This window comes from Camponotus vicinus, unplaced genomic scaffold, assembly GCF_025532165.1.
Source record: "Camponotus vicinus isolate PSW18456_S1 unplaced genomic scaffold, iyCamVici1.0 SCAF_12, whole genome shotgun sequence".
Classification (NCBI taxonomy): domain Eukaryota; kingdom Metazoa; phylum Arthropoda; class Insecta; order Hymenoptera; family Formicidae; genus Camponotus; species Camponotus vicinus.
Genome location: NW_028141948.1, coordinates 10220996 through 10237191, shown reverse-complemented (window position 1 = coordinate 10237191; position 16196 = coordinate 10220996). Strand labels below are relative to the sequence as shown.

The 16196-nt window shown below is 41.4% G+C and overlaps 2 protein-coding genes across 11 annotated transcripts in view; one reads left to right on the top strand and one right to left on the bottom strand.

Moving 5' to 3' along the window:
* LOC145963056 (uncharacterized) overlaps positions 1 to 16196 on the top strand; it is a 368536-nt gene that overhangs the window by 126032 nt on the left and 226308 nt on the right. The gene's annotated exons all lie outside the window — the stretch shown is intronic.
* The window catches only part of LOC145963049 (discoidin domain-containing receptor 2), a 250006-nt gene that overhangs the window by 119842 nt on the left and 113968 nt on the right, over positions 1 to 16196 (bottom strand). The gene's annotated exons all lie outside the window — the stretch shown is intronic.

Here is a 16196-nt window from a genome sequence, read left to right as displayed (position 1 = left end):
TTGTAAATTTAAGTACTGAAAAATGTAGAATTTTTTAAAGTAAAACGTAATATATTTTAAATTGTTAAATTATTAAAAAATTTCTATAAATTGTATTTACCAGAAATAATAAATGGAAAAAATCTGTGCAAGCGGTAATATATCAATTTTTACTTTAAAAAGTAAAAATTGATATATTACTTTTGATATCTTTATTTCACTTGCACAAATTTTTTCTATTTATTACTTTTGGTAAATACAATTTATAAAAATTTTTTAATAAGAGGCTAAGCTGTCATGCATTTAATATGCAAATCTGTTATCAAGCAACGATATTTTCGTATAATGGGCGTAATCTGAAAAGGGTATTATATACTATTCTCTTTTTGTGTCACGCTCGTATATATTTTTGAAAGAATTGAAGCGAATAATAGGCGGATTGGGCAAAAGCTGGAAACAGAAGCAGGCATTAGTTACGCGCATGCAATAGCCGTGCAGAGAGATGTTTTTGCCGTGGGCTACGCGTGGGCGTATGCCGTAGGCAGCCGGCGGCTTCTGAGCTAATTAGGCGATATCGTCGATGCACGGCCAATGAGGATTGATTTTCACGTATACGCGGTCAGATCCGTACGCGCTTAATTGGGTGGAGAATGCCACCGCATGTGCAGTTTATATTGATCGGAATGTTCACATCAACGATGTAATCATATTTGTCCAGGTATGCTTTGGGAGCCAGCCGTCCCATCGTGTTTGCTTAATAATTATGGATCGATTTTAGGTCCGGATAATATTGACCCTCGACACTGCCGTGTATCGCTCCATCGTGGCGCATGATGCACGCGCGCTGTTAGCGTAGCCCGTGCAAATCGCACGTTGACACAGACGTGCCAGTCGCGCGCGAAAATTCGCATTTTCGACACGCTTTCGTTCACAGGAGCCGTCAGCGCGTTGCGTTTTTATTTTACGTTTTCGGATTAAACCGTCTCGACGACCTCGTAATAAACGCTGCGTTTTTCTCACTTTTTCTTTTTTCCTTTTTTTTTGTTTCAAACGTTTCGCTGTAAATATACGGGCGAGAGAGGGTGTCGATGCGATAACGTCTCTATCGGCGCGTTGAACCGCGAGAATCGTAAAGCGAGGTTCCGCGATCGAGAGATACATTCCCGTCGTTGACACTGGAAACAGCTACTAAAAATGTGGCGGGTCGTCGGGTCCGGTTCGCGATGGCTTTTAATTAACGACGCGATGCGGCGGCAGGGTCGATCGGGGGAGACCCCGATACGCGGAACCGGGAATCCACCGTCGGTGATCACCACGGAGATATGTAACGCGGTGTACGCCGCGATGGTGGCCTATAAACCCCGCGGGGATTACACGTGCATACGCGCGTAAACCCGAAGCTGAATGGCCGATGGACACGTAGGTGTTCCGTTGGTTGGAAATGTGCGAATGAACGAACAAGCCCATTTATGCGTACGCGGACTTCCGAAAGCATCGCGTGACACTGTCGAGCTCATCGCTCGTTTGTCAAATTCCGCGTAAAAAATTGCGGATCGCAATTTCATCCCCGAGGTGGCTGATTAGTCGGGCGGCTCGTATCAGACGGTGCGGGTTTTAGGGAAAAAGATCCGCGGTGAAATGAAATCTGCGAGCATGGCAAACCCATGAGAGTAGGAAAAGTATACGAATATCTCCTTCTAATAATGCGAAAATAAATAATTTTAGAGCTCTTCGAAAGATTTATCGAACCAATTATACCGAACTGCAATCAGAATATGTCAGGGTGAAATTGCATTTCGTGGTACAGCGATAATGGAGTTAGAATATTGCTGATATTAAGCAATGAGCGCGTTTAGGTGTATTATCGCGAATGCATGAAGCTGCTGCAAACGCGTTTATTGATCGACGGTATATTATCTGCATAACATAACTAGCCAATAGCATCTGTATTTAGCAATTATTTCGCAACTAATCAAACGAATGAAAATTACACAGACGAAATAAATACGCAAGTTTATTGTGTTTTCGATGATTCGCGAAATGTGACTTAAATTCGCGTGTTGAATATAATAACGATGCCATTTGCGGTGTCGCGGTGTTATCGCATTATCGAAAAGTGGCTGCTTGGAATTTTCCGACTCATTATCTCGGTAATTAAGACCGGAAGTTACCGGTTCGCCGAGATTCGCCGCGTGTAATTCCAGAAGCGATGTTATCCTATTATCACGAGGGGGCAATGATACTAAAATAACTCGTACAAACATGCACGTGTATACGTATATATGTATATATGCGTACATACGCGCTTGTATGTAGCCAGCTGGTGTTAAATGCCGAAAAGTGTTCCGCGCACGACAGCAGGGTAGGTGTTATACGTATCCCAAGGGGTACCGGTGCATGTCGAGCTAATTGATTCCCAACGACGACGACGACGACGACGACGACGGCGGCGTCGGGACGACGATGACGACGACGAGGACGCGCACGTGTCACGGGCACACATTAACGCGGCTCATGTGCATATGCATACGGCGATGCTCGTTTATGTATATGAAGGGCGATTTTGCGATTTACGTCGGTGAGAGACGGCTTCGGACGCGTTGGTGAAATTCAAATGTGATGCGAATGTCGCGGGAATTTTTGCTTTATTTATGCGCGACGCGCCGAAAACACGGGGCGTACATCGAATTTTAATTAATGCGCGGTGTATCGTGTGTTCGAGAGTATCGCGAATGTATCGGTGACGTGCGTAGTAAACCGCCGAGTTAAGAGGCGGAGATATTAAATTTAAATGGCGATTTTAAATTGCACAATTAGCACGTCGCGCGATGCATCCTATTGAAATGCATCGATACATTACACGATACGTTTCTGTATATTGCGAATTAATAGTTGAAACTATTATTTATGTTCCGTAATGTTTACCATAAAAATTAATTCATAGCAGCGCACAGAAGTAAAATATGTTTATATTATTTAATTATCTTTAATGTAGATCGATGTGGATAATTATAACTTTTTGTTGTTTCTATTACGCTCGTATGGAACGGAACAATATTGGTGCTCGACAATTTTATTGTTAAACCTTTCACTGTTCGAAATGCAAATTGTATAATTTTACATAAATACCTTTGCGTTCCGCGCGGATCTATCTTCTCGTATTCAACGAGAATTAATATCGCGCATCACACCTATATCTACATAATTATTTTAATGATAATTAGCATTACTGATCATATCATTATTACCTTGTTATGATAATTATTACGACAATGGCGACTGCCCTGCAATGAATGTCTTGCTTAAATTATCATCGAGCAAAACACTTTCTTTAATTCTTCCGCTTTATTTTTACACACGTTTCGCGCTTTGAAGATAATAATCGATACAACTTGTTTACTCGCGTGATATTCTGCTTTCTTACAACTTTTTTCAATTATATGGATGTATCAAAAAGAACGCATACGCGCGTGTACCTTTGACGTGCAACCTGCATTTTATTAGAATAGTTTCATCTTAAGTTTTTTAATAGAACTTGAGATACGGGCTGGGCCTTTCTTACGCCTATTATTACGTACCGCGAGATTAAGTTTTCACAGTAGTGTAACTTGTAAGAAAAGTGGTTGGCGCGCGACCGTCACGTTAAAAATTTCATTTTAAAGTATGTAAGTACGGGTCCTCTCTTGTCCGTTGCCCAAAAAACTCGAAATTTTGTATTTTTAATTTTTAGTTTTTATCAAATCATTAATTATTAGTTATTAAGCCATTTTGTGAATCTTCAAGAGTGTAAATTAATTTAAACTATAGATCTATAGACCTGGAATCGCAGTTGCTTTTTATATCATTTAGATAGTTTTATCTATAAATCAATAGAATAAAAGTATTCTCTTGCAATACGCGTATATTACGATCTTGATAAGGTGTTATAAAAGTAGCTGTATTACTAACTATAACAAATGTTAGACGCGATAAAGATATATTTGCTTTATCGAGGTGTGCAAAATCCGATACGTCCACCTATCCTCGCCGATCACGAAATTTGCACGTTGCCTGCTTTGGCAGTTTAGGTTGGCAGTTTGAATCGTTTCCGCGAACGGCTATCTTTCATTCACGGTGAACGATATTTGGCCTTTTCATTAAGCGACGAATGCCGCTTGATTAATGGAGTTTGGTTACCGCGCTTGTCGTTGGTTTCCATCGCCGCGAGCCGACAAACGCGTCAGTCACTCCACGCTCCGAGTTTGTGGAAACGAGGTAGAAACGAAGGTTTTAGCGGAAATGCCCGACGTGGATTGGTGACGGAACTGGCGAAACGGGTTTTCACGTGGCGGAGAGAGCGGTTTTGCAAGGCGCACGAGAGAATTCAGAGATGGAAGCCCATTTATGGCTTCCCATTTCAGAGATATTAGGCTATTATTAGATACTTTAATAAGATATTTCCACATATCTTTTGAAAATTTAGTATATTTGATAAAAAACGTTAATAGAGTACTAAAAAATTTGATAGAGTACGTGAAATCGTGAAAGCGATATAAATAAAAATCTCTGCATAACATAAAACAATGACAGTTTTCAAATTAAACTCCAAATTGATGTACAAGTATTTTTAAAATAATATAAAAATCACCACATGATTTAATTTTGCGATTAAATCGGTTATTAAATAATTTTTTAAAACCGTCCTTTGTTAAAGTATTTAAATTCTAGTAAAAAAATGTTGGTTTATTCTATATCTCACGTAAATGAAATGCGGCACACTAGCCCGTGAAAGAGCAATGTACGATAGTCTCGTTGTATGAAACTGCTTTTACTTAGATCACTGCACGTCAAAGGCGATTTAATGGTCGGGAAACGCCGTTTTGCTTGAAAAATTGCCAAGTTATGCACAAGTCTCGTACATAGAGGCATTTGTTTTTTTACTTTCACAGAGGAATATAAAAGCGTACGTGCAATTACCAGTACGCGGGGACGATTTTCTTGGTTAATGAAAAATATTTATATGAGAGAGAGTACATTATACCGAGAGCGGAATTCTCAGCTGGAAGATACATATATATGTATATGTATAATATATACTTTTTTTCTCGCGTATGCAAAAAATATCTCCACCGTAGCGTAGAGAAATAAAGCGGCTAACCGTCACGCGGATCTCGTTTTCGCATAGTTTTCGTATAAAAAGTTTGACGCGAATCCCTCCCGTACGGTAGATAAATACATCCTTTCACCGGTCCACGAAACGGTTTCGACTGGAAAACGAGAATACGAAGTAGTGATCAACGTCGCGCGACCAGCTCGATTCGCGCAAAGGGGATGTATCGCGATACGTTAAACCCGTTTTACGCGAAACGGATACACGTGCGCGTGTGTCTCCGTCGACATTATAAAATACTTTTGCGTCAGTGCGCATCAAAAACGGAATTCGCGTTTGTTTTTTCGCGCAAAGAGAGCACATCGGCGCGCGCGTATATCTCGTTCAAAGGGGCAAGGAAGGTCTATGTATACGGGACGCACACGCGTATGTATACGCGCACGCACGTGTGTTGTAAAACACTTTTGCGCCGGTGTGTGCGTCGGTGGCCGTATGATCCAAACGGCTGAGAGATTCGCAGTCCCTCTGGCTCCTTTTCACGAGTGCATATAATGCGATCTCATTTTATTCCGCGCCTCTTCCTCTCTTCGCGCCCTCGCCCATCCTTTCTCTTCCCTCCCCCCAACCCTGCTCCGTTATCGTCTGCGTGCGTATAATGCGGCCGACGCAGCGAGAGAGGAGAAATAAAACTTCTAGCCTTTTCCAACGTTTCTCCTCGTTTCGCAGGTATTCACCCGTATACCCGTGACGTTTCTTCCCCTGCCTTCGAATCTCGTTCACTTCGCGATACTGTGCGTTTTCTGTTACCGAGCGAATCACGATGGGTATCACACGTGTAATTAAATGCGAAAACACTTTGATTTATTTAACGCTGCAATCGCGTAGACATATATGTATAATGATGCCACCAGGAACTTTCTTTCACACATGGTAAACATTAATTTTTCCGGATTGCAGAAATAATATCTTTGAATCTATTTAATTTTCCGGAACGATTTCTCTTTTTAATTTATAATAAAGTTATTTTAATTTTTTAAAAAATTTATATTAACGAAGAAAATATATCACTCAGAGATTTATGCATTTTTGAACAGTCTTGGGTTTTATAGTGGAAATTTAATAATAAATATATAATAAAATAGCCATCAGATTAAAGAAAAATCTCTCAGTATCTTTCTTTTAAATATTTATCCGAATGTTTTTTGCGTAAAAGTAAAAAAGTAGTCGCGCAAATCGAGGGATAAATATGTATTATCGTATCATAAAGTTCCCCGTTATTTTATACATTATATAGATACGCGTGTAAATAAACAGCCTCTATATAAGCGCATTAATATTTCTATCTCGTTTCTATTTTTCGTCGTTTGCTGGAATGTGTGCGCGAAATCGCTTTTCATCACGGCACGTGGACAAGAGCTAGAAGGCAGATAAAACTCTGCCCCGGGGGATTCGGACATAACTCACTCGGGCCTATAACGCGGAACATATCCATCGGTTTTTAAACTATTACATCATCGCGGTGAAACACAACGGTACGCTCGCGGTATATAACGGCATTGTCGTTGACGTGGTTCCGCCGAGGGCAGGAGGAATGGGCCGATCGTCGCGGCTGCCGCAACGATAATCGAGAGGTTAACGATCGCGTGCGGCGCGGACGGAGGTAACGTATAGAAAACAACGTGACGCGCCGCTATTGATTGTTACGTCGCTCCACAGCGACGGCGGCGAAGTAACGTCGTGCGTGAACGAGCCGGGGGGAGGGAGGGTGGACGAGAAGGGTGAGAAAGGGAGGAGATGGACGGAGCGAATGAATGAGGGGGAGAGAGAGAGAGAGAGAGAGAGAGAGAGAGAGAGAGAGAGAGAGAGAGAGAGAGAGAGAGAGAGAGAGAGAGAGAGAGAGAGAGAAAGAGGGGCCCGGTGAGAGAATAGGAGACGAAGACGATGGGAGAGAAATGACGAGAGGCAAAGAGAGATAGAGCGTTACACAAGCTTCGACCCTCTCGACGTAACAAATTGTTTATTGCCACATGCTCGACTCTCACACCATACGGAATGGGGTTGCCATCGCCGACACCGATCTTCGTTTATAGGTATCGCGCGCTCCGCTTCCTCTCCTCCGAGTGGTATCCCGCGTGCGCGTTTACGCATCGTCCGTGGACCGTCCACCCTTGCGTCGAAGAGCACTGTTTTTCATTGTTCGCTGGATCACGCGTGGATCAGGTCGTCGCGCGTCCAATAATACGAGAGGCACAATACACGCGCGACGCGTAAGCGCGGGGCCCCCTTTTCTTCTTTTGTCCGTTGGCATTAGGAGGTCGGATAGAGCGATTGGAGAATACGCGAAGTATTTTCTCCTCGCGCTTTGGATATCTGCGTCGAGAGGAGGATCTACTTTCGAGAGGCTCCATTATGAGACTCTTAAGAAAGCGATATAGGAGCGTTTTCGGGGATCTCGATTCCGAAAGGATCCCGACTAAGAGCGCCATAATCGTCATCGTCTCGACCGACGTCGTTTGAACATTACAGACTCGTTCGAATCGGAAAAGAGGGAGACTATCTCCCGACGTGTTCGCGATTCATCCGTGGATAACATGTACGTGCGTTCTTCCGACTAGCAAAGCGCTCTTTTGCAAAATCTAAATCTGTACGTACGATAATAATGCATCAATCTGTCGTTCAAAATAATCATTTATGATCACAGACACTTTGCTCGGATAACTTTAATGGCTCGCGGCTGTTATTTAGCAAAAATTCAACCGCTAACTAGCCGATATAGAAACATTGGCGCGTTATAAGGTGGATCGTGGAGCCCGGGGCGAAGCCCCGAGGATCCTCGATAGAGGAAGTTCGAACGAACGAACGAACGAGCGAAGCTCTTGTAGAAGCTAGGTTGTTTCAGAGAGGAAGAACGGAGTACAAAGAGTATACAGCGAGGTCGGGGGCTGAAGAGGACAAAGAGAACGGGTCACGGGGGTGGGCGGATGAAGCGGGGGGGAGAGACAGGAACTGAAACAAACGTAGGGAGGGAGGGAAGAGGCCGGGCGCGCCGGACAGTCGTTATCTTATTACCGATATCGCATCGCCACTCGCGCCTCCGTCGCCACCGCTGCCGCTTTTCCACCCCCGTCCTGAACAAATGTTTGCGCCGCGCTGCCGTGGACAGATAGCGGCGCAGACCAACGGTAGACCGGTTCTGCAGGGAACCGCTTCCTGTTTGCCTTTGGGTACGCTACGGGTGCACACAGATACACACACACACACACCCTGACATTCGTTAAACGCCACACCGATCGCGCCCGATCCCACGCGGATTCCGAAAGAAGCTATCTAGAGTCCGGTGGTTATCACCCGTTCAGAAGTTTGCGTCCGCTCGCGTGCACTGAGCGCTTTCTACGGCGATGTAAGGGGATGCGCTTTCGTAACGCGCCAGGTGAAACGTATCGTACATCCGGCGTACTCCGACTTCCTCATCTTGTCCGGATGAGCTAATGGGGCTGATAAACGTGCACGTTTTACTGCACCTATTGTGCAAACCTTACATACATATATGTGTAATATAATAGTGTAAAATAATAGTATATTCCTCTCTACATATTATTTAATTTTATATACAATGGACAGTTTTTTATTTTTTTCTACAGTTACAGAGAGAGAGTTAGTTCTTTTTTCGTAGTTACAAATTAACCAAAGGACCCCGCGGAATCCTTATGGAAAATGGCTTTCGGTCAAATGTTTCGAAACTTTGCAAAAAGATAGTTCTCAACATGTAGATTAAAAGTGTCCATGGGCATGAAGCTCTAAAAATTCGAGATTTTCAGCTACAGCCTTCCAAAGTGGTAGATTTTTGAAGGAGTTTGAACCAATAAGGTTGATTTTTGGGCGCACTTTTTTGATTGCATATTTGTATAATTGCGGTCGAGAGCTTTCCAAAACACCCTATGAAAAGCTTTTTACGTTGGGGAAAGTGAAAGTTATAAGTCCTCAAAGTTTAAGAAACGTAGGCGTGTAGGAAGCATGAGAATTATCAAGACTATCTGATTTATGATTTTTTGTGCTAAGTAGACTGCCTTAATTTTGTGTGTGTGTGTGTGTGTGTGTGTGTGTGTGTGTGTGTGTGTGTGTGTGTGTGTGTGACAGATTGAAAATATATACATGTATTTGTTATTTTATCCTCCTCTTTTTAAATACAGGCTTGGAACTGTCAATGGCAGTGTTATTTTTTTGGGTTTTTTTGCTTTTTTTGCTTTTTTTGTTTCTACAAAACTTTTGTATTTACTACTTTTTTGTAAAACCTCACCCAACTAAGATAAGCTACCGTTGCCGAACTTCGGAATATGCTACAGAAATTAAAAAATCTATCACTTTGGATGGCTGTAGCTGAAAATCTCGAATTTTTAGTTTCATGCCCATGGATACTTTTAATCTACATGTTGAGAACTATCTTTTTGCAAAGTTTCGAAACATTTGACCGAAAGCCATTTTCCATAAGGATTCCGCGGGGTCCTTTATATATTAATGATTAGCAACTCCTTCATACACTTGTTGATTTCGTATCATTTACAATTAGCCAAAGGATGGAATGAAAATAAAATAAAAATAATTATGTGGCAATTCAATTTATTATAACATACAAGAGAAAATATGCGAAAGATTTTTCCGTACTACAATACGCTATTAAATTACATAGAGTTATCACGCTTCGGAAGTTTGCGCTCGCAGACTTCCGATGCAGTCTGGATGCAGGATGGATATGCACTTTCATAATCTATCGCTGATATATGTAAGGTGCGCTCAGAGTAAACTTCCTGATTAACTTTATGTGTGAACTGTATCGTAATAATGAAGATGAATATTCATATTTTTCGTCGATATTTTTCATGCATAGTTTACTGCAAGATTCGTGGAAGAATCTTTCTATGATATATTACATCAGTATAGTCTGGGAATATTGAAAAAGATTTTGAAAGTTATTTAATAATTTCAAACTTACTCTTATAAGATTTTTTGTTTTTGAGATTTAAAAAAAATACAATCTAACATTATCTCCAATTATTTAAAACTATAATAATCAAACATGTGGACGCATAATTAGAGATGATAAAATGAGAGAAAGAGAGGTGATTTCGATGCTCTATTTGGGAAGAAAGATTTGTATAAGTTAAATCAGATTACGTATTGCGTTTCGAGCAATTTGCAGTTATTTTCGCGATGACGCTGTAGAAGCATTCATAATACGTTTTATCGCTTTAGCTATAAATATATTATTCGCGTTTTAAACGAACTTTTTGATTATGTTTATGACCAAGCTGTCAGGCAGTAATGAAGATAAATATGCGCATGTTTTATCGTTGTATGATTTGTCGACGCTTATGTGGGAAAATGCGTGGTGCGGGAAACTATCGTAGGTAATTACATCAACGAGGGGGACCCGTATAAGAGTGGGTGTTAAATTATTTTTATCAAAAGAAGCCTATACGTTGGATCAAATTTTTATCGCTACTTTTCAAGAAATTGCTTGTTTCGGTAATGAAAAGTGGCGGAAAGACACAAGCAAGACGTAAACTATATTTCCTCCTTAGAAGAAAAAGTTTACGAACTTTAGAAAAATAGTTTCTCACAGTTTGTGTTAGGCAAAGAAACTATCTGCGGAAATTAATTATCTGCTGTGTGTGCTGTGTGTTTTGTCGGCGATGTTATCCTACAACAGCTTGCCGCGTATTTCTTAATGATACGTAACTCGTACTTTCACATGAGATTAATTGAGACAAATAATAGCAGCGCCGTACGATTACTCCTTACGCCATAAACATGGGTCGGTGAGTCCTGCGTGGAGAGGATGTCGTCTCGAACAGGACTACAAGTTGTCGTCAGGAGTTTACACGTATCCGCGTCCGCCGAACGCTTTCTACGATGACGTAATACTTGTGTACGCACTTTTGTACTATGCTAACCGCACGCACGTGTATCAGCGGCGAATACATATCGAGGAAGTGTTGCTCGCATGTATTGTGTCCATGCATGGATGTATTTAACATTGCTAAATGAAAGCGGTCACATGCGTTTCCTACCGGTTTGCGATTTATGTCCCGGAAAAGGATTAGATCTGGTTATATTCTGACGCAGTATCGCAACTACTAATCAGGCAAAGTTGAAAAAGCTGTATTTCTCGTTTACAAGATATGTGTCGAACGAATTGTACGAAGAAAATGTGCGCGCGTCGAACGGAATTTAACGGGAAAGTCGTCTGTCACGAGTCTCTGTCTTTCAAGTTTTATTCACGACGATGTTTTCTCATCAAGACCTCGAGTCGATAGCATGCAACTCCGAAGAGTGACGATGGCAAGGCACCAGTTTAAGATAACGTAACACCGCGCCATTACCAGGCTCAGTTGCTTCGTTATATTGGTGGAACGAATTGCTTTACTGGCCGTTACCGAGTTGCATTGCGCTCCTTCGAACTTGAACGACAGCTCGAGACAGCCCCGAGAGACTAGATCAGCGGCGATAAACCGTGACGAACGAATGCGCGAGTGCTTGTCAGATTATCCGGAAGGTAGCTTGCGGATACGGGCAGCCAATGCTAACCGAAGCAACGGCTTTCATCTAATCACTAACGTGGGCTGCTAATCTCGTGCAACGGACGTGGAGGTCCGGATTTGGATTAACCAGTCTTTTCATCTGTTACATGTGGACATGCGAGTATCAATCCATTATGATTACGTAAAAAAAAAGAGTTTGATAAAGTTAATATTATACGCATAAGTTTAGCAAAAAACGAGTGGCTACTCAGATTTTATAGGCGAAGCAACAAAATTACAAAAAAATATTATCGTAAGCGAGACGTGATAAACACCGCGTAATTGAAATTGTTTATAAGGGTAAATGAAATGATCTCTGATCTCGTTACGCTCGACATAATTTTCCACAGGAAATTGGATCGAGAATATTGTAGGATGTGCATGCACATGAGAAAGATGGCTGAGAGATATAATATAATAAATATATTATTACTACGATCATATCTTACTTATATAAAATATAAGCGGCGGATATATGAAATGTTAAAAGTCTTCATTATGGATTACAAAAGCTTTGCAAAATGAAGATAGTCGTTGGAATATCTGATTCTAGTCTGTAGAAATCGATATGCACGTTAATCACGATGATATGATCGAGTATGAGATAATTTTTCTGATTGCAAGCGGAACAAGATATTCATAGATTATTCATTATATGAGTGTTGGAAGCGTTTCAACGTGACACTGTGGTACACGTATTGGCACTTTACGATTGAACGCATCGATTGATTATGCGATAAATATTTTCTAGGCTTGGTATTAGATTAATTTTCGGTATGACACCGTGATGCGTTTATGACGTCGGTGAAATGCTGCATTGGATTGCGAGTGATTGCGATTACGTGCAACCGATATGATCCAATATCATGCTTGTCAGCCGACTTTATAATTGCCTTCGCACGAGATGCATCTCGCGCAGATACAATCGCTAATAACTGCTATGATAGTTTTTTATCAACAAGTGAATCATGGGATAATACTCCTCTGATTGTACTGACTGTAAATGAATGCTGGCAGTATAATATGGTATTAATTGTTATTACTTTTGAAGAGTACAAAGTTTTATTAGTAAATTAGTTTTACATTACATTGTTAGTTGAATAATTTACGAATAGAATGTGTCAAAAATAAGAAAAGAAAATTTAAAGTATAAATAATTATAATAAAATAATATAATAACTACGATTCAACATAATAGTGGTATGAATATGAAAATGTTATACGTTATAATTAAAATACATGAAATAATTATTGAATAAAATGATCTCAGAGGAGAATCATATAATAATTTATTGCACGGTAAAAATTATCAGGACAGTTATTATCAATTATACGAACACTTTACATCGAAAATTTTTAATATTATCTAAAATTCTACATTTTCTACATTTTAATTTTCATATATACACAATGATTTTTATCTTTGCCTTTTAATGGGAGAATTTACATATTTGTATAGCATGTTTCAATATATTGAAAAATGCTACATTAATCCCCATTTACGATGGAACTTATAAAGTATTGAATTATCGAAAATTTTGGCAACCTTTTATCAGAGACTTCGACTTATTCCGCTTGAATTCTTAATCAAAGATCGGCGCGCCCTGGTAACAGCCACCTCAATCCCGCGGTTTGCTGAACATCCACTCGAGTGAGTCGGTTTCCCTTCAACTGAAAAGACTCATCGCAGAATTTTCCGAATTTTCGTTTAGCCAGCTTCTGTTCGACGATAGACTAAAGTAATTTTGTATTATATTAAGTATTATATTCCTATTCGATATTTTACAAAATTATATTAAAAACCCGTCTGGTTTGAATTTAATAACATAAAACGAAGATATTGCATTATTATTTGATTGACAGTTTTCCATCGGAAACGGCTGTCTCTCAGTATTTTATTTAATAATTAAAAGCATCAATTATTAAAATTAATTTTGATCAAGTGATATGCAAGACGAAAAATGTAACATCAACAAACTGATTTAATAAAAATATTTGTTTATATTTTTTATACATTTATTGTATTTGTATTCGTCGAAAATAAACTACCGTCAAGAGAATGTCATTTGTACCGGAAATATACACACTTTAGCTATGCATTAAAGGCACGCGCGAATGTGCATGTTGACATTAATTTCATTGTTCTGTTTATTCCCTGTGAATGAAATTAAAATAGCTTCTCGGACACGAGGCTCTTGACGAATGGGCAGGCGAGCAATGGTGGTGGTGGTGGTGGTGCAAAGTGGGGAAGGTTTAGCCCGAGGAGTGGAAGGACCTTATTGCGACTTCACCTTTTTAATTAAAGTTTGAAACTGAACTAGAGAGCGCATGCGAGATAGCACCATATACTCTCAAGTTGGTAGAGAAGAGAAGCGCGGCGCATAAAATAGTTAAGTGTAGCTTTCCCAGCAGTGAGCACTGTCATCCCGCTTGTTTAACATTCCGGCTATTATAAAATGAGTGGCTGCCGAGTCACCAAGTATCTCGCTGCCGAGATGTAATTTCTGGAAATATGTAAAATTTTCTAGTACGTCATAATGTTTACTCGATATTCCTTACGATGATAGAAAGTGACATAGAGAAATTGTCGAGAAAAAGAGCGAGTGAGGGAGAGGTTTTAAATGATTTTTACGCATCGTCAAGCGAAATAAATTAGAATAATATCTTTAGCGATACTATCTTTTTGTTACCGCTTCATTGAAAGCAGATCACGTAGGACGACATAAACACGCACGCGACTAGCGCAATCTGCACGGGTGTCTCGTATCTAATTCGCTTTCTTAAGCTTTATAGCACTATTCTATTGTCTACGGGTACCATTAATTTCGCTAATGGTTAATCGATAGACAGGCGAGTTGTGGGTACTATCCTACGGTCGCAGTTCACGTGTAATTGTACGGATTCGAGCGATCTGCAGGAAGCAAGAAGTACAATAAGGCTACAACAAAGGTACTTGCAGAGCTGTAGGAACGGCAGCCAGTAGTTAGACACCTGTTCGCGGCACATACAGACACGCGAGCGTGTGTGCGCGCGGAAAAAATGAGAAAAAAGGCAGCGACGAGAGACAAGACACGAGAGCGATCGGGAAGAGGAATTATAACCGGCGAGAACGGAAGGTGCTATTTATTATCAACCTCGTGGAGCACAATGGCTCGCGACTGCTGATTGATGTTCTCGCCTTTAGTCACTGTCCGGCGTGTGCTATATTTACAACAATCCGCCTAACCCCGTACATCATCGAAGAAAAGCGCAGCGGAGTGCGCGAGGCGAGTGTACGCGAGTGCGTTTTGCCTCTCCGCGAGATTTAATTATTCTCCATCGCACTGATTTCCGCTATAAACTTCGGTAATTAAAGTGATAGAATTATTCAACGAGGTGCAGGGTAGCCGCGCCCGATATGAATACGTGAACGAGCTCTACGTGCTATTTACACAATTTCGAAATATACGTCCGGTTACACATTCGGTGTACAATTCGCGTTTGTTCACAAAGAGAACCTATTTTGATGGTGTGCGTGTGCGTGCGTGTGCGCGCGTTGTATGCGGGCAAACGTACGCGCCGATCGCGCCAAGTTAATTATTTACGCAGCGAATTTATCGCGAAAACGTTATGACCGACAATTACATGGAGTCAAATAATTCGGTGAAAAATACGCGACGGCCATTATCAGAATCCAATGCCGCGGTAGATCGAAATCAGGTATGGAATATCGCGAAAGAATCAAACGTCAGCAAGTAATCAGCTGGACGTTCGACGTGGAGATGATTCTACCTAGAATGTGACGTAGCCTCGTGCACACACATACACACGCATGGACTTACGTGACGAGAATTAGTTACCGCACGGAAGCAACCAGTGGCGTACATCTCCATGCGGTTGTCTCGTAGATTTCCGGTAAACGTTCGCAAAGTGCTTCTCGAAAATCTTAACGCGCTCCCTCGGTATTCTCCCTGTATTTGCATAGTAACGAATGTATATTTCGCTGCAAACCTTTTACTTCCGTTCTCCGAAAGAATGACATTGCCGTGAATGGGCGCGGTTGCCACGTGACGCGTCGTGCATCGCCCGTGCATAATACGGGGTGAAATTGCGGATAGCGCAACGGGATGAGCTTTCCGCATCGTCACTATCGTGATCATTTAACTCTCCGAGCCGGGCTCGATAACGTAAGCGCGCCCGCTTTATCTCGTCCCTATCTCGCGAGGCCGCATTATTAATTGCGTGACGGCGGAGTTGCTCAATTGCCGAGAAATTGTCGGCACAAAGCGCCTCGGAGCGTCGACGACCGCATCGCGCGTTCACCGTCGAAAGAGACGCGTGACGCGGTTACCGCATTATGGTGACATCGTGAGTGACTCGACAAAAGGACAAGACCTATGTACCATGCACGATTGGCCCGAACATGGAGAGATAATAGAACGCAGACTGCGTTCGCGCGTACGATATAATAGCCAGTGGCCGCGCGCGTTCCGAATCAGGCGCGTACACCTCGATCTGTCACGGTGACAGCTGAGCTCTTTGAGATAACGGAGGGTTGCCTGCCCTCTTTG